Raw genomic sequence first — 20,014 nt, 5'->3', positions numbered from 1 at the left:
TATACAACGTGAACGGTTGGAATTTATGATCTAAGTATAAACTTTGCTGTCATAGGTCGTACATGCAACGTGTTATGTATGTAAATATGTATGTACGTGCGTATGACCATATGTACGTATATATATATATATATCAATAAAAATAGTGAGGGTGAAAGAGACAATGGAATTATATTTAAATCATATATATATATATATATATATATAATATATACACACACACAAACGTATACTTCATATTTGTTTGTGTGTGTATATATATAGAGAGAGAGATTGAGACAGAGAGATAGAGAGAGATGATTACATACACAGATACATACCATGTACAACATTATAAATAGGTGTATAGGATAAATAAAATAAAGAGGTATAGGTAGAAGCAATGCATAAAGGAAAAACAAAACAAAGAGGGGAAGTTACTCTGTCAGCTTTAAGACGACGACAATGGAAGAGCTCACATAAATAGAAGTAGTAACAGTACTGTTGCTATGCAGGTGAATTGAAGTGACACATGATGTTATATTGAAGAAATACATTACACTGTAACATTGAACAGATAGAGAGAGATTCAGATATTGATAGATAGATAGATAGAGAGACTGTGTGAGAGATAGAGAGAGACACAGAAAGAGAGAGAGAGAGAGAGAGGGAAATGAAAACGATAACTATGTCGGCTTTGCTATCCTTAAATGTCCACCACATCATTTATGATTGGTCTCCAAGTGAAAAGAAACAAACACATACATAGACGAACATCAACAGCAAGATGTTAAAACACAATTAAACTTCACAAATCGCTTTGTTGGTCTAACAAGCATTGTTTATCAATGCACCTAGCAATACACTGTGATTCTTTTCAATAGTTCAGGCATTAAATTCTGTTTGAAGTATATGCCTTATATTGATTCCAAATGTATTCTATCCATTCACCGTCTACATGAATACTTTCGTATCAATCTATAACAAATATATTGAATCTAAAAATGAATGAAATAACATTGTCATTTTGCAGTATGATATAAAGACTCAGAAATTGAATTTGGAACTATAAGTATTAAGTTAATGTTAAGGTGTTATTGGTAATTTTCGGCAAATATACAACACATTCGTGTTATAGTTAACTGAACTATCCTGCATACCGTGGCATGTTACAGCTGATCTATATTATAAAGTCTGATTATTAGTTTACTATAGCCATTGTACGATAAATGCTAGTCTCCTCTCAATACTATAGTGAATGTAAACCTAGTATATACTGTAGTCAATGTACATCTAAACTTTATGCTATAGACTGGGCTATACTTAGCCAGTGTACAGTACTATTTTATATACTCTATATGCAGAATATATAGCTATATGTAGTATAGCTTACCTGATATATATATATATATATATATATATATATATATATATATATAATATATATATGCATGTATGGGGGGGCATGTGTATCCGTGCGTGTATATATATATATATATATATTACATACATATATTCATATAAAAAATAATATTATACATATATAATACACACACACACACATACACACACAGACACACACACATATATATATATATATATATATATATACATACGCATATATATATATATATTAATCAGATATATAAACAGACGTGTGGTGTATGTGTACGTTTGTGTATTCCATAGCTAATGCAGTAAATTGGTAGAGTCACTAGAGCGTTAGATAGAGTGTCTGGCAGTATTATTTCCGATTCTTCGCGTTTTGAATTACATCCTGTCGAGGTCATCTTCGACTTTCGTCCTTCTCGTGTCTACAAGGTACCAGTCTCGTATTGGGGTCGAATCATTCTTCCTTTCTTTCTTTCATTCTTTCTTTCTTTCTACCCCCTCTCTCTCTTCTTGGAAACGACCACGTTACGCCGCAAGAATGGTCATCACAGATGATTTCCCATGGAGAAGAGCTGTACGAAAGGCCAGCCATCTTTCCTCGTAGGAAAGGAATCTACGTACAATACACATACGTAATGCTTATAATCGCCATAACACGCAATGCTAGCTAACAAAACTATAAATTTTCATTATATTATAGCATTAACACAAAATGTTGTTAATATACCAGTAATTAAATGTCCGACATAGTTGTCTTAAAATTTTTAAGTATGCAAACTCGATAGAACATTTTGCTTATTTAAAAATTTCTAGATTCCCAGTATCCTAACATTGATTGCATTATACGCGACTTCTGTGCATAGTTAAGGATGGTACACAATTGCTGTAGACAATTATAAGAACAACGGAAACGTACGTAAAATAATTACATATTTTTCTGTTCACAAACAAGTCCTATAGACTTATCATTTACATTTTTCGTAACTCAGGGTTGGTTAATTAAGCTATAGATATATTTACAGTAATGTATAGACCAGCATAGGGAAACACGGTTAACATAACATTTCAGTAATTTAATAGAAAAGAAAGAACACCGGTTCTTCCATTGCAACCGTCTTTGGAATACCCCGTATGCTGCACACATATAGCATGCATATGTCTGTGTAAAGAAACTAAGAATATATATATATATATATTAGAAAAAATGAGGTAATAATCAGATCGTATGGTTCATATTTATAGATATTTATTTATATATTACATTTTTTGCATATATATCATATCATTCAGATCATATATAATATATATATAATATATATATATATATATTGCACATGCACACACATATATATTATATTTATATGTTTACGCATGTATATGTGTATGTGTGAGATTGTGTGCGTATGTATGTATGTATGTATGTATGTATGTATGTATGTATGTATGTATGTATGTATGTATGTATGTATGTATGTATGTGTGTGTGTATGTATGTATGTATGTATGTACATACGTACGTACGTATGTATGTATGAATGTATTGTTTTATTGAAGCTGAAAAACTTCACAAGCCTTTAATCATAGTTTAATGTAACTGTTCATCAGACAAGTAATCTATTTTTAATCTACGTTATTTCGCATCTGTGTACCCATATGTATATAAATCCACATACAGGCGTACGCATATTGATATATACACGCATACATACCACCAAATACGCAACCACAAATACACGCATACAGAAATATATTTATATATAAATAAAATAATATATGTGCAAATAAAAGAATTAAGGTAATCTGTTTCGCTTATAAAAGTCGTTGGTCTCGTGATTAATCTTCATACAGTAACTTATAGCTTCCTCAGAAGCATTTATATGGCTGTATTATGTTATAAATGGTTCTATTTGGAATAAGCTCTATGTATTTAAATGCTTCCGCGCAATAAGCATTCACTTCTTTTTAATGGCTCCGAAGTAGCTATAAGTTTTAACATGAGCATTTAATTCTGAGTACAATAGTAGAAACAGCTGCAAGTTAATGAAAGAGTTTATTTGACACATGTTCTTTTTATCACTCATTGATTTATATCATGCCCTGTGCTCACCTAACATTTTAAAACTAAAGCATAATATATTGAGTTCTAACAAATATCTCTCTATATAAACGGTAAAATGTGTGTGTGTGTGTGTCCTTTATACAAATCCACAATTCTTCAGTTAGAGGGATCGCACTTTCTATGGTCATTTAAAACCGTCCAAGGGTGGTCGTGCACATATTTACATTTCCCCAGTTACCCCGCAAAGCCATTAAAAATCAATAGAAGTGACCTTTTTGTGAATTTTCTACCCAAATCCCAATCAAAATGCCTGAAACCTGATACGTCAATTGAATGCCAGCTAGCTGTGTGTGATTGGTCGGAGATTTGGACAGCACTCGCGAGTATGTGTGCATGCACGCAGCTGTATGTGCATGCACAAGCACTATGACCCGGTGTTGCTGGGTCATAGTGCTAGTGTTTAATATTATCGCTATGCTTTTTGGTGTGCTACACAAAATGTGCAGTTAGAGTTTATATAGAGTATATTACATTGTGATAGGCACACTGCCTGTTTAGTACCTAATGGATCTGTGTTAGACCAAGACGAGATGATTTAATATTGAATATGACAAAAACAAAAATACTTAAAGCGCCATTACAAATAAGAGAAGTAATCCATTCCATTTGAAAAAAGTCTTGTATATAACACTATTACTTACCAACTTTATGTTAAAGTATTCTTGTACATACAATATCTTTGCATTAAATTATATAGAATTTAACACTAGCATTCTTAAAATCAACAATAGAGTAAATGTCTAGCAAAACAAATATAAAGAATAATAAAGAGTTTTTCGACTTAAAAACAAATTTCTCACTGCTGAATCTTCCAAATTCTTCCTGAAATCTTGATGTATCTACAGATGAGGGATTTTCCTCCATGTTAAGAACCGAATTACTGTTACAGACATTACAAACATTGATATGTGCTGTTATTCTTTTCGTGGTTGTCATAGTTTTGAATGGTCTTATCTGTTACCATTAACCTCAGGAAAAATTGTTTTACGATTTTTCAGTGAATCATTTCACATTTAATAGATTCTGTAGTTATTTTGATTCCTATCTTGTTAATACCATGATTGAATGATTGTCAAATTAATACCTTTTAATTGCTTTTTTTTTATGGATAGCCTGATGTTCTTCATTTTCGTTTTGCGGATGAATTTTGATGCTGGAAGATTGACGACTGCATTCTGGGAAAAAGAAAGAAAATTATAAAATTACTTGGCTTGGTGCCAGGCATATGCATCAATTTAGTGCTGGTGACCTATGGCTAATCGATATTGATCTGTTATTTAAAGAGACCTTTCATTCCCTGTTAATGTAGGTTTGCCATCGCTTGTAAAGTGAACATTAAAAATCATTTTGAATATTTAAAACAAATATTTAAAAGGAATCTGTCAGTTCATCATAGATTAGCTTTAAAACATATTTGCTATTTTGTGGAAATACTTAATTGAATTTATTTATTGTTTGTTATTTAAATTTTTATTTATCTATTTATTTATAATTTTTTTCTCAGCAAAGTTCATTGCTCAACGGAGTGTATTTTATTCACTCGCAGAAAGTCATTATCAGAGAATTATTGAACTATTACATGTATATAGAACAAATGATTTCTCCGCAACTCTGGCTCTGTGACTTCACTGCTATGGCTATGCTCTTCATTATTAATGTGTAATTAAGAAAGACTATCTAGTGACTAATTAATCTGTGTTAAAAATAAAATTTGTATTTTCATTTTATAAAACATTTTTATACTCAATCTATATTGAATGAACAATTTATTGATATTACATATAGGTGATACATGTGTGTGGGTGAGAAACGAAGACCGAGAGAGAGTGTGTGTGTATGTGTGAGTTTCTGTCTGTGTGTCTGTGTTGTGTGTATGTGAGTGTGTATTTCTTGCGATACCGATCGTTTATGTAACTTGTCTAGAAATACTAATACCTCTCACACTGTAGCAGCAACTTAGACTTTTTATGGCAGTAAAGCAGAAGCATCATACACACACACCCACACACACTCACACACGCACCACACACACATACACACACACACACCATACACACACACACACACACACACACACACACACACACACCCACACACACACACACACACACACATATATATATATATATACATATATATATATATATTTAGTCACTCTTTCTGCGAGACATGGTAACCAAATATTTCTCAAATCACATTCTACATTCTTAAATTATGACTTTAATTGTTGACTGACGTAGTGCGGTCTGCAACATGTCTGAACCAAAGACCAAATGGCCACAGATGGAATTCATTTGATTATAGGTCTGTCGAGTTAACTCATGACTGGCCTAGAGTTAAACAACATCAATAACAGCAACAACAATAACGACAACAAAAGAAAAGACATTGAATAGTATAGATTAACAATTTCGAAAGAAAAATGAATGATGGATGATGATCATTAGTTTTGAGTCTTTTGAGTCATAGCTGACTTCATTCAAAACAAGAGCAGCAGTATGTAACAGCAATCAATAATGATGAAAAGAATGTTGGTGGAGTCGTAGAGTGGTAAGATCGTCGACAAAATATCTTAAGGTACTTGTTCCGACTCTTTACGTTACGATTTTAAATGTCATTGAGGTCATCTTTGTCTTTCATTCTTTCATGATTCATAATATAATTTACCAGAGAAAAAATGGAGTCGACGATATCGTTTACATGCCTCCTTCAAATTTCACACTTTGTGTCTATGCTAGAAACAATTACGATGAAAATAATTCCTTTATACTTACCTACTTTTAATACGTTCTCAGAGCTTCGGTCGTGATTATCTGATCGATGTTGTTTGTTCATCATTGGAAAATGTCCTGTCGCTTTAGACAATTGTTTTAATAACACGCAAGATGGACCGGATCGCCCGTGTAAGGGAACTTTGAGACACCGCAGTTTCGGCGTTGCTGTGTCTATTCAGTCCTGAAGTTTTGCATGTACCCTATAAACCATTACCATTTGTCCTTATCGAATGTAAACAATTACTTGTAAAAGGATAAAAAATTTAAAAAATAAACAAACATTTTAAAATCATTTACATTATTTACATTTGACGGAGATTTGTCTTCATCTTGTTTGTTGTTAACACAACGTTCGGCTGATGTACCTTCCAAACTTCATCAGGTGTCATCTTGGAGAAATTTCGAACCCGGTTCTGATCTCACGGGTATATGGTGTAGTGATTAAGAGCTACTAACCCCATGATTCCGAGTTCGATTCCAGGAAGTGACCTGAATAATAATAATAATAATAATAATAATAATATAATAATAATAATAATAACAACAACAACAACATCGAAAAATACCTTAAGAATGAGAGCCTTGTTTCGAATGTTTCCCAAAACACTCGATAAAGGCTGGATGGTATATCATCCGAAACGTGTTAACAATAAACAAGAATAGGACAAATATCCGTCAAATGTAAATAATGTAAATAATGTACATAGTTCCTCATCTCTTAACTATAGCAATGTATTAAACAGATTTAAAGTTTTGATAGCTTTGTTCCCTAAACAAAATTATATAAATAATGAATAAAACACAAATTGTTTTTTTTTATTCTTTCATTAAATATACATTAAGTGTTTGCTGTTAATAACATTTCTAGTTCGTAAAGAGTGAAAAATATCGAGCAATTAACAAATTAGAAAGTAATCTGTGAATTATAATCTAATGCATTTAGACAAAATATTGTGGTTTTCTTACGTTGATCTCATAGGATTGTGGCCATGGTGGGCACCGATTTCAGTATGGTTCTGGGTCGATTACATTAACGTTTATTTTGGCGAGCTGGCAGAAATGTTAGCGCGCCGGGCGAAAGGCTTAGCAGTATTTCGTTTGTGTCCGCCTGTCTACGTGCCTGTCTGCCTGTCTCTGTCTATCTGTCTGTTCATCTGTCCGTCAGTCTGTTTGTCTGTCTCTGTATTTATTAATGCCTGCATTAAAATATATGCATTTGTATATAAATGTGTGTATGTGTGTGTGTGTGTGTGCGTGTGAGAGACTATATATATATATATATATATATATATATATGTTAATAAAATAGAACATATGCATATATATAAACATATATGTACGTACCTACCTCTACATGTACATATACACGCATATATGTGTACAGGACACCAAAAAGACGTCGAACACATAGAGAGACGAAACCACATAGACACAAACCAAGGAACAAGACAAGCAAAAAAAAAAAAGGAGAGATACAGGACAATAAGCACAACGAAAAATCCCCTTCTTCAGTCGCTAAGATTTCATCTACTAAACGTTTCGAAGGATAAAAGCGAGACGTATACTTCGAAGAAAAATTCCTTCCCGCGAAAAGCAAATCAATTAAAATTCTGAGATCTTTTCGCAGAGGGGTAAAAAAAAAAGCAAGACGGTAACGTCAGTACAAACATATAAACAGTAAAAAATATATATATAAACAGTGGAAAAATAAATATATAACAGTGAGAGACAGGACAAGGAGAACAAGATAAGAAGGGCTGTTAACGCCAGACGAAAAAAGTATTGCAAACGCTGGATTATCGTGGACGACGAGAGAGGGAAAATTTGTCGACCAGAAGCCTTACAAGGCGGGCGAGAAAAGACAGGATAGCAGTTACGACGGAAGTATCGTCGCAGATGGACGACGGGAATGGGGGAGGAGGAGCAAGATATATATATATATATATATATATATATATATATATAATATATATATATATATATATCAAAATAAGCAACGGGGATATCCAAGGTAGTGTAGTACAATTGTTTCATGCTACTTCATTTTATTAAACACTGTATTACATTATTTTAAAATGTCGAGCAATCTTCAGCCACATATAAAAGATTGGCTGAAGATTGCTCGACATTTTGAAACTGATGTAATACTTGCAGTGTTTAATAAAATGAAGTTGCATGAAACGATTGTACTACACTACCTTGGATATCCTTGTTGCTTATTTTGATTATAATCACCCCCATTTGATTCATATGGATAATACCATACAAAATTCTGTTGCCTTTAACTTAAGTACCATATTCATCCGAATCTAAATTTTGCTGAACTTATATATATATATAAACATTAAATTAAATTGAATTAGATATTCTATAAACACAAATCAGGAATTGAAAAATATGCGCAAAACCGTCCACGGGAATTGAATTACTCTTCTGCTACAGTCTTCAATCGTGCTAACCTTTACACCAAAGCGACCAGACACATTTCTTCCCCATAAAGCGTCAAGACACCATTGAATTTGTTTACGCCTTCCTCGTGTGCCACGTGAGAATCTTCGATATTTCATAGCATTTAACCCTAGGATATGTAGGGATCAACTCACGTTTTATTTTTAATAAAAAATGAAATAATAAAATGATCTTTATACAATTTAAAGTATAAAAGCCATCTTATCATGGCTAAACACATTGGGGAGGGGGTGTTACTGTAGCTTTATGACTTCAAGAGATCTTCTTCTCTAGCTGGCTGGCTTTAGACACAATATCAGTGTCCTTGGAGTATTTGCAAAGGGAGGCCATCCCTTCCTCGCAAGCCTGAGTGATACGCTCGAACTAGTTTCGGGATTGTTGTCCCTCGTCAACGGGTGGTAACCACCAGGTCGCGATGAAAGTGAAGGCTCCTTTGCAAATACATATAAGTTTTTCTAATGGCGTCTGCCACTGATGTCGAAATACGAACAGTAAGAAAATTAAATCTCAGAATGAGATTGAAACAGTAATCGCTCGATAATGTAAAGTATAGAAGCCATCTTATCATGGTTAAACACATTGGGGAGGGGGTGTTACTGTAGCTTCATAGCCCCAAGAGATCTTCGTCTCTAGCTGGCTGGCTTTAGACACAATATCAGTGTTTTTGGAGTATTTGCAAAGGGAGGCCATCCCTTCCTCGCAAGCCTGAGTGATACGTATGTGTGTATGTATGTATGTGTGTACGTCTGTCTGTCTGTATGTATGTGTATGTGTGTACGTCTGTATGTATATATATGCATGTATACATACATATATATATATACACACATAGATATATAGATATTTGTATGCATGTGTATGTGTGAGTGTGTGTGTTTGTTTGTGTGTGTGTGTGTGTGTGTTTGTGTGTGTAAGAGACTATTCATTTATGAGAAGAAAGAGGGAAAAGGAAGGCAGATCAGAAGCCGGACAGGAATGTTGTAGCGGTAGTTAAGAAGGGAAAAAGTAGCGAGTGTGTTAGATGCAAGTGTAAGTGTGTTCCTCTGTGTGGAAGAAAGCATAGTGCGTGACAAGTGTATGTAAATGTGTGGCGTGTGTATATGTGTAGAGATTTAGAAGCGTGGAAGCTAAATGTCGTGGCGTTAGTTAGTGAGGGTATGGGCGTAAACGATAGATGAATGGTGTGAAAATGATAAAAGGTGGTGCGTGTACGTGTGAGGGAATAGGCATTTTAATGAAATAAAAGTTATGGTAGGAACAATGTAGAAAGTGTTATTGACGTGCGTGCAATTGTATAAGAGTGTGAAAACCATGTTTTCCTTTTTACCAAACATGAAAAGGTTTAAACTAAAATTTGAAAGTGGGGAGAAAATGGTACCAAGTCTGTGAAATGTTGGGAATTCAAAGAATCTGGTAAAAAATTTACACGACGAGAATAAAAGGTCCGGGGACATTTACTAGACTGTTCAGAAGTTGGTAAAAAAAAACTGGTGAAAAATACGAAGGAGAGGAGATTTCTATCAAAAAGAGGCTGGTGAAACCCACAAAAATGAGATAAGAGGAGATAACTACGATCTGTATAGGTGAAAAACCAGACATGAGGCATGCAGTGTAAAGGGTAAATAGTAGAGTGAAAAGAATTTGTCCTTTCTGAGAGTAGAGGAGATAGTAAGGAGATGGAATCACCAAGAGATTCCATGAGTTTTATATGGTTGTTATCAAGTTAAAAAGTCAGTAGTAGAAAAGAAGACATGACAACTGGACGGAATGACGGAAAAAAGGGGTGATTTTAAGCTGCCAACTAACATGATACCGAAGTATAGATGTTTGTATGTGTGAGTGCATGTGTGTGTGGTTATGTATATGTATATATATATGGATATACACAAAACAATTCTTGTATATACACATGCTGATATATGACCTACGTCGGACTCCTTATTCGCATAATTACCGAATTTGAAGCTTAACTATGGTCTATTCATAGCACTTACTCAGTATTACTGACCCTTTTGGGTCTAGCGACAACCAATTACCTCCCTTTATTTATCTACTTGTGAAGTCATTCACTCGTGAATTTCATCACACACAACATGGACAACATTTCTTAAGAAAAAATATATATTCAAATAAATAAATAAAACATAATATCATGAATAGCGATAGCGAAACCGGTCGATATATTAAAAATTATATTAAAACTATGTAAGTGTGCGTATTTTCCTTTTTTAATTTCTTATATACATTACAACTCACCACGTGGGGATAATCGAAATTCCTCTTTTCTGTTACTACTATATATATGTGTGTGAGTGTGTGTGTGTGAGTGTGTGTGTGTACGTGTGTGTGTGTGTTTGTGTGTATGTATATAGACATGTATGTATATATGCATGTATGTTTCCATCAGATGTGCCTCAGACGGATCTATGGCATTAAGTGGAAGGACCGCATCAGTGATCTTGAAGTACTCGAAGGCTCTCGATGTGAAAGTATAGAAGCTCTTGTGTTAAAGCAAAGGCTCAGATAGAGTGGTCATCTAGTGAGAATGAAGGATTCAAGGATGCCAAAACAACTCTTTTATGGAGAGTTAGCTAAAGGAGAACGACCTCCACATAAACCAAAAAAGAGGTATAAGGACTTGCTGAAGGCTTCCTTAAGAGATGTTTGCATCTCTCCTGACACATAAGAAGGCATAGCAATTGATCGTAGCAGGTGGAGAAGGATTGTACATGAGGGGACAGCCACGTTTGAGAAATCTCGAGTTGCACATGAGAAAGTAAGGAGGGATGTGAGGAAGGGCATCGCTGTTACACTTCCAGAAGGAAAAGGTCTTCCTTTGAAACTGACATGAAATGACTGTGCAAGACCCTGCCTCAGTAAAGCTGGACTCATGAGTCATCTTCGTTGTCATAAAACGAGAAAGATGAGTGACAACCTGGCCACTGGTGGTGGTGTAACACACCATACTAATCATATCTGTCGGGCATGTGGAAGAGAGTGTAATTCGGCAGGAGGACTTAAACGACATGCAAAGGTACATGAAGCCCAGTTACAACTACAGCCGGCTATTACCAGGAAAGGTTTTAGTTGCCAATTTTGTACAAGACATTGTAAATCTTTAGCTGGGCTAAAAAGTCACATTCGATCACAGCACCAGTAACAGTTAAGCTTCGTGCAATGGCCATACTCGGTAACGAGGGGGCAGCCATAATGTATGTATGTATGTAGGTAGGTATGCATGTATGTATGTAAGTATGTATATATATATGCATGTATGTATGTATGCATGTATGTCTTTTGCTGGGCTGAAATCTCATTTGCGAACCCATGGAAAACGAACCTCCACCAACTATTCTACCTACATATCAATGCAAACATTTGAATACAATGTATGCCAGAAGGTTTGCAAATCCAACGGGGGCCTCAAGGGGCATTTTAAGATCGACAAAGCGCAGACCTTATTTGCAGCTCTTGGTGGTCCAAATAGGAAATGCAATCTACATGGGTGTCTTTTCAGAACATTGTCTGATTTAATAAGCCACATCAGATGCCATCATGGTGTTAAGGTGTAGGCACAGGAGGTGGTCAAACACTGCATAAGGAATAGACAATCACCATGTATATATTCAAATATGAAATAGAAGCATCACCAGTGATATAAACATTATTGACCAGACATACTTTATGTATATGCTTTGTGTCCAGGTATACGTAAATTATATGTTATAAGTATATATGGTCGATAACGTTTGTGTGCGTGCGTGTATGTGTGTGTTTGTGTGTGTGGTGTGTGTGTGTGTGTATCTGTACATGCAATATGTATATGTATATTAAATGTACGAAACACGAGGAAACCTCTGCATGATCACTCGACCTGCTCAAAATAGCAAAATTCAGGAGAAGGACGATCAGATTGGTAATGGATGGAAGTTCTCTTTAATCTCCTAAGTCAGGGATGATCTGGCGAACAAAAACCCTTAACCGTATCATCACTAATAACTGCAATCAGAAATAACAAGAATTAGAGAAGAGAGTGCAAGTTTCGTTATATGTCGAGTTTGACCCATATTCGGGAAACCTTAGCGTCTATGTAAGGAGATTTAGTAAATATCATCTTTGCTACTCATGTTGCAGCTTGATTTATCGAGCAGGTACTAATACAAGAGTTACTTTAATAACTATTCACTTAGTTTATATAATATATTTAAAAAATAAAAATAATAATAATAGTCGTATTAATAATATATCAGATATTACGTCACACACTAATAAATCAATGGAGATTTCACACAAAAGAACTCTTTATACTTATCATAACAACAAAAACATCTTTCAACCGAAACATTATAACTTTATATCAAGCGAATCAATGATTCTAACCTTTTAAAGAACTGGTCTACATTTCAATTTCTCTAAAATACGAAGAGAAAAGAGATTCGGTTGCTTCCATTGAATAAGATAAATCATAATTTCACCGTTAATGTGGTTAAATAAAAAATAATAAATAAAAAAAGAGAAAACTAATAAGCTTGCCTAAGTAATGGGAAGAAATTATATTATATTACAAGAATCATGCACATACACAAACACACGCGCACGCGAACACACACATATATACACACACACGGTGCAGATACACATACATGCATACATACATGTACTTACATATATACATACACACACATATATGTATAGAAGTATAGAATTATATATTTGTGTGTGTGAGTGTATACATAATTACAAGTTTGAATTAAGTGTGCGTACATACACACATTCACACACACTCACCCGCACATACATTTACACACATATGTATGTATATGTATGTATATATATATATATATATATATATATATATATATATATATATATATATATATATGTGTATATATATATATATATATATATATATATATATATATATACACACACACACACATATATATATATATATATATATATATATATATGTGTGTGTGTGTGTGTGTGTGTGTGTATATATATATGTATGTATACACACACACGCCCGCGCTTATACATTCAGGAGAAGTTATGGTATATAAAACCTGAAAATGGCCGGAAGTAGAATAGTTTCTGAACGCATTAGTAATTCAGAAATAGACAGTATTATTAATATAAATAAGAATCCAACAACATCATAGATAATAAATTAGAACTTACTTACAAAGGCAAGACACTGAATTGCCGTATGAAAACTAATAATAATAATAATAATAATAATAATAATAATAATAATAATAGAATGGCTTTGCTGGGTAACTGTCATGTGGTCCTTAGTCTTGCGGTATTCACAGTCTAATACAATACATCGACAGTGTTGTAGAAATAGCGTATTGTTCAGAAGATCATAACGCGAAAGGAACATGAAATAAGGAGAAGATAATATATACAATAAGCAAAGTTTAAACTGAACGATCTTCGTTATTTGTGGGTCTTTTCATTTCAGTTTTATCCAGGTCTAATTGACATCTGGGGTTGAATGCTCGCACACAAACATACATAGGAAGGCGACAATTGAGAAAGTCCAGGCGTAAAACCACCGATGAACTGATAGGGAGACGGTATGAGGTCGCTTGGCTTGTTAGAAACAGCAACCAAATCTCCCCAACGTCGGAGTCGCCAGTTACAGACATAGTCCGTCGTTGGGGTGGATAATATGATCCTGAGATCGATGTCAATAAGGAAAAGTGACTAGATGGCCAAGAAACGTTAGCACGCCGGGCGAAATGCGCAGCCGTATTTCGTCTGCCGTTACGTTCTGAGTTCAAATTCCACCGAGGTCGACTTTGCCTTTCATCCTATCGGGATCGATTAAATAAGTACCAGTTACGCACTGGGGTCAACATAATCAACTTAATCCGTTTGTCTGTCCTTGTTTGTCTTCTCTGTGTTTAGCCCCTTGTGGGTAGTAAAGAAATAGGTATTTCGTCTGCCGCTACGTTCTGAGTTCAAATTCCACCGAGGTCGACTTTGCTTTTTTATGTACTGTCAACGATTATTCACTTCTCTTGCAACATGTTTAGTACATATATATAAATGACGAGTATAACGATTTCTGAAACGTTCATAAAATGACCCATTTTTATTTATAGCGCATTGCAATATCTATGATTGTGGTGTATGGGAGTTTTGAGGTGGTACGGTATATAGACAGTAGCGATGGTGTGGTGTATGGTAATATTCTGGTGGTATATGGTAGTGCTGGTGGGGTGCATGGAAGTGTTAGTGTGATATATGGCTGTGTTGGTATTATGTATGGTCGACTTGGTGTATGGTAGTGTTGATGTGGAGTATGGTAGTGTTGGTGTGGTGTATGGTAGTGCTGGTGTGGTGTATGGTAGTGCTGGTGTGTTGTATGGCTCTGTTGGTTTGGTGCATGGTATGAATGTTGTGGTGTATGGTAGCGTTGATGTGCTGTATGGTAGTGTTAGTGTGGTATACGGGTTTGTTAATATGTTGTATGGTCGTGTTGGTTTGGTGTATGGTAGTGTTGGTGTGGTGTATGGTATGGATGTTGTGGTGTATGGTAGTGTTGGTGTGGTGTATGGTAGAGTTGGTGTAGTATATGGTAGTGTTGGTGTGGTGTATGGTAGTGTTGGTGTGGTGTATGGTAGTGTGGTGTGGTGTATGGTAGTATTGGTGTGGTGTATGGTAGTGTTGTGTGGTGTATGGTAGAGTTGGTGTGGTGTATGTTAGTGTTGGTGTGGTGTATGGTATGGATGTTGTGGTGTATGGTAGTGTGGTGTGGTGTATGGTAGAGTTGGTGTAGTATATGGTAGTGTTGGTGTGGTGTATGGTAGTGTTGGTGTGGTGTATGGTAGTGTTGGTGTGGTGTATGGTAGTGTTGGTGTGGTGTATGGTAGAGTTGGTGTGGTGTATGGTAGTGTTGGTGTGGTGTATGGTAGTGTTGGTGTGGTGTATGGTAGTGTTGGTGTGGTGTATGGTAGTGTTGGTGTGGTGTATGTTAGTGTTGGTGTGGTGTATGTTAGTGTTGGTTTGGTATATGGTAGTGTTGGTTTGGTGTATGGTAGTGTTGGTGTGGTGTATGGTAGTGTTGGTGTGGTGTATGTTAGTGTTGGTTTGGTATATGGTAGTGTTGGTTTGGTGTATGGTAGTGTTCGTGTGGTGTATGGTAGTATTGGTGTGGTGTATGTTAGTGTTGGTTTGGTATATGGTAGTGTTGGTTTGGTGTATGGTAGTGTTCGTGTGGTATTTGTGTTGTTAAGCAACAAGACAGGTAAGGGTGATTAGGTGATGGTTTAGGGCTTAGGGGCGGGAGACCCCAGACGTTGGGAAAAAAACAACTTTGGTCGTTTTGTTGTAGTCGAGGGCTCTTCGTTGACGCCCGACACCACTGGGAGGCGGCCCTCGAAGTCGCTGGAAATGGAGATCTCCAGGTCCAAATTCTTGAACGGGTGGTATTTTTGTTGTGGTGTATGGTAGTGTTAGTGTGCTGTATGGTTGTATTGGTATGACGCATGTTATGTTGATGTGTTGTATGGTAGTTTATCGGTTCGTGAATGGTAGTGTTGGTGATATGTGTGGTAGTGTTGGTGTAGTGTACTATAGTGTTGGGGTTGTACATGATAATGTTGTTGTGTATAACAGTGTTAATGTGGTGTACAATAGTGTTGGTTTGGTGTATGTTATTTTTGTGATGTAGGCTAGAACTTTTATGGTGTATGGTAGTGTTGGAGTGGTGTATTATTCTTTCGAAGTGGAGTATGGTAGTATTGGTCTGGCGTATGTTATATTGATGTAGTGTATGTTAGTGTAGGGTTCGGGTATGATTGCGGTGGTGTTGTGTATGGTAGTGTTGTTGGTATGTGGCAATTATATGAAGCAAGATTTTTTTCTTGTTATGCGTAACTCTTTTTCTCTTAGAATTATCATTAAAGAAAAGCAAGTAGCAAGAGAGTGTGTGTGGGGGATAGAGAAAGAGAAACAGGGTGGAAAGACGAGGGAGCGAAACAGACAGATACAAGAGAGAGAGAGAGAGCACGTGAGAGAGGGATACAGTGACCGAATGAAAAGTGAATAGAAATTCTTGCAGTTGATATTTAACATTTAATATACGACATTTATGTTGGTACGTTTCTCCATTTCTTTTAGTCATATTCCTACCCTCAGTTCTTGTTGTAGCGTATGATTATTTCTTCTTTTTGGTTTTTTTTTTTGCTCGATATACCAAGCTTCGTTTGTCTTTCTAATTATTCCTATTATTTCAGAAGCAAGAGTGTGTCTGTTTCTTTCCTCTTCTGACATCTTGGCTTTCGAAATCAATCGTTAAGTATTTGATTGATATATTTAAGCAGCACGACGTCTTTATTTATTGTAAGAATCAATTGTAGAAGTCCATTAGCATATTATCTAGGAAAATTATGGTAACATTTAGTCATGTTATAATTGCTTGGATAAATCTTTTGCCAATATCGAGATTCCTATCATTTCTCATTGCTTTTAACTGACTTCACTGATTTTATTAAGGGAATGCATTATTCTATCTACACTAAATATTTTCCTTAATATCCTTTTATCCTTTTATATCTTACGGTTCTTGGACTCCTGCCATACTAGGTAGGGTACCGTCATGAAAAATTTTGTCGAGCAGATAAAACCTAGTACTTATTATTACTTTAAAACCTGGTATTTATTTTGTCGGTGCTTTTTTTCGAACCGCTATATTATATGAACGTATACAAACCAACAGTTGAGTTGCAAATCGGCATGAGGGGGAGCGTAATTAATGAAACACACTCATGTATATATGCACGCATGCGCACGCATACACAATGACATACATGCACCCACATACATATGTATGTATAAAGATACATGAATAGGTATATATATATATGTGTGTGTGTGTGTGTGTGTTTGTGTATGTGAATGTATGTGTGTGTATGTATATATATATATATTATATTGTATTGTATTTATATATATGCATATTTCTATCTATTTCACAATGTACCTATTCATCTATCTCTATACATATCTATGTATGTGTGTGTGTGCATGTGTGTCATTGTGTCTGCGTGCGCGTGCACGTGTGTGCATATACATACATGAGTGTATTTCATTGATTACTCTCCCCTCATGCCGATTTGCAACTCAACTGTTGGTTTGTTTACGTTCATGTAATATAGCGGTTCGAAAAAAAGAACCGATATTCTATTCTTTTATACGTTTCAGCCCTAAGGATGTGACCATACTGGGTATATATACGGTTGATTAAAATGTGAGCAACGTTTTGAACCATGAAGAATTTGCATCGGACTTTTGCAGAGTTTTGAATTGTTTTGAAAATTCTTTTGCAATTGTCTCATAATACAGACATAGACTCGCCCAAATGCATCAATAAATTAACATTGATCATTTGTTCGCCGTTGTTACAATCATCTCCGTCTTCGGTATGTGAATTTTTAAGCTACACCGTTCGACCGTAAGGTATTTTTAATTTTGCTACCTGCTCAAGGCGGTGAGCTGGCCGAATCGTTAGCACGCCGGACGAAATGCTTAGCATTGCCTTTCATCCTTTCGGGGTCGATAAATTAAGTATCAGTTTCGTACTGGAGATGATCTAATCGACTGATCCCCTCCCCCAAAATTTCGTGCTTTGTTCCTAGAGTACAAAAGAATTTTATTACCTGCTCGCAGGCTTTGTTGATTTCTCTGTTGTTGATCTCCCGTAAGGTTACCTTCTGGGGGAAAAAAACACTGTTGAATTGTTATCTTCCCCTAAGGAGGAAGGATTTTTTTAACTGTGTGTATTTTTTGCTTCTGTGTTGGAACTTTTTGCTCCTGTGGTGAAACATTTGTTTTGAAAAAATGTCTTCGGTAGAAGAAACTACATGTAAAAAAAAAATTGCCTCCGTTGTGGGAGGACAACATGAAATAATATCACTGGAAAAAGCAGAGATTCAGTCATTCTTCGAAATGATAACCGAAGAAGACGAGGAAAGCAAAATTGCTCCCCCAATCGGAATTATAAACAAGAAAAAGGACAATAATCTATAAAACTTACGATTTAATTAATAAAGAGTTGGAGCACTTCGAAGAAAGTACTATTGAAAAATGCCCCGGACCAGTAATAGAACAAATCAAATATCTAACCCGTGGCACCAAGCACGCAACAGTAGAAGCAAGGTTCGAGTTAGCAGAGAAGGCTCGTGAGTACTCGACCCGAACCTTGCAAAATGAACGAAGAGCGCTTCTGCTATTGTATCTGGGATACAGAACGTCCCGGATCAGTATTAAGAATGTACCACCAGAAGTAGAGGTCGTATGGATTGTGGCCATGTTGTTATTTCAAAGAAAAGAAAAGATAAATTTTATCTAGATTTCCAGAGATGCCCCACAGAACTGGAAGGGGCAGACTTTGGAAATACTGGCACAGGCCACTTCCAGTGACCTCGAAAACCTCCCCGAAAAAATCCACATTGGGGAGGAGACAGTCTCTATCAGTAAATGTTGAGGGTGCTTCAAGTGCAGAAAGAAGGGACATCTGAGGTCCAAGTGCTCGCTTCCCCAGGAAGAGACCGAGGTGGGAAAGAACCCTAAAGATGGAACAAAAGAAGCGGCGCCCCCGGCCAAGGAGGCCATTTCCAAGAGGACGACTGCCAATAAGAAAAAGTCGAAAGAGGCGGAAGAAAAAGAAAAAAAGTGCCAGCAAACACCATAGACACACCGTCTGAAGAAATCATGGATATTCAGACAGTGTCTCGTTAAGGAACGAAAATATAGACGGGGTCGCCAACCAAGTCACAAAAGGTGACTCCGAAAATAAAGCAAGCAAAAAAAACGGAAAAAAAAGTCACTATAGATATAAAGTAAGAAAAACAAAGAAACAGTAAAAAGGGGATAAAAAAGAAATACAAAATGTAAAAGCTGGAGGAAGAGGACAAATTAGAAACAGTAATGGTGGTGTATTTGGAAGGGGTGATAGGACCCACCTACAATCAAAAATCTACAACGACAACAAGAAAAACCCTAACACGGTCGGGAAAATTCCGTATAAACTATGTACAGAAGTAAAAACAAGGCAGTCTAGAGACATTGTAGAACTGAAAGCGCCACCGCCCTCAATATTTAACCCGCCGGGTGAGCCAAGCCTAGCAGAGAGGAAGGGGGCGGTGAAACAGATTCCAGTGGTACTGAGATCAACTCCCCTCAACAGATGAAAAGGGCAGGTAAGCCCAATTTTCCTTCTTTACCGTTTTTGGTATGGCTGCATTCAGTATAGGTTGCCTGAATGAGC

Source organism: Octopus sinensis, linkage group LG20 (assembly GCF_006345805.1).
Source record: "Octopus sinensis linkage group LG20, ASM634580v1, whole genome shotgun sequence".
NCBI classification, from domain to species: domain Eukaryota; kingdom Metazoa; phylum Mollusca; class Cephalopoda; order Octopoda; family Octopodidae; genus Octopus; species Octopus sinensis.
The sequence above is the reverse complement of the archived record's forward strand: the minus strand, read 5'-3'. Positions refer to the sequence as shown.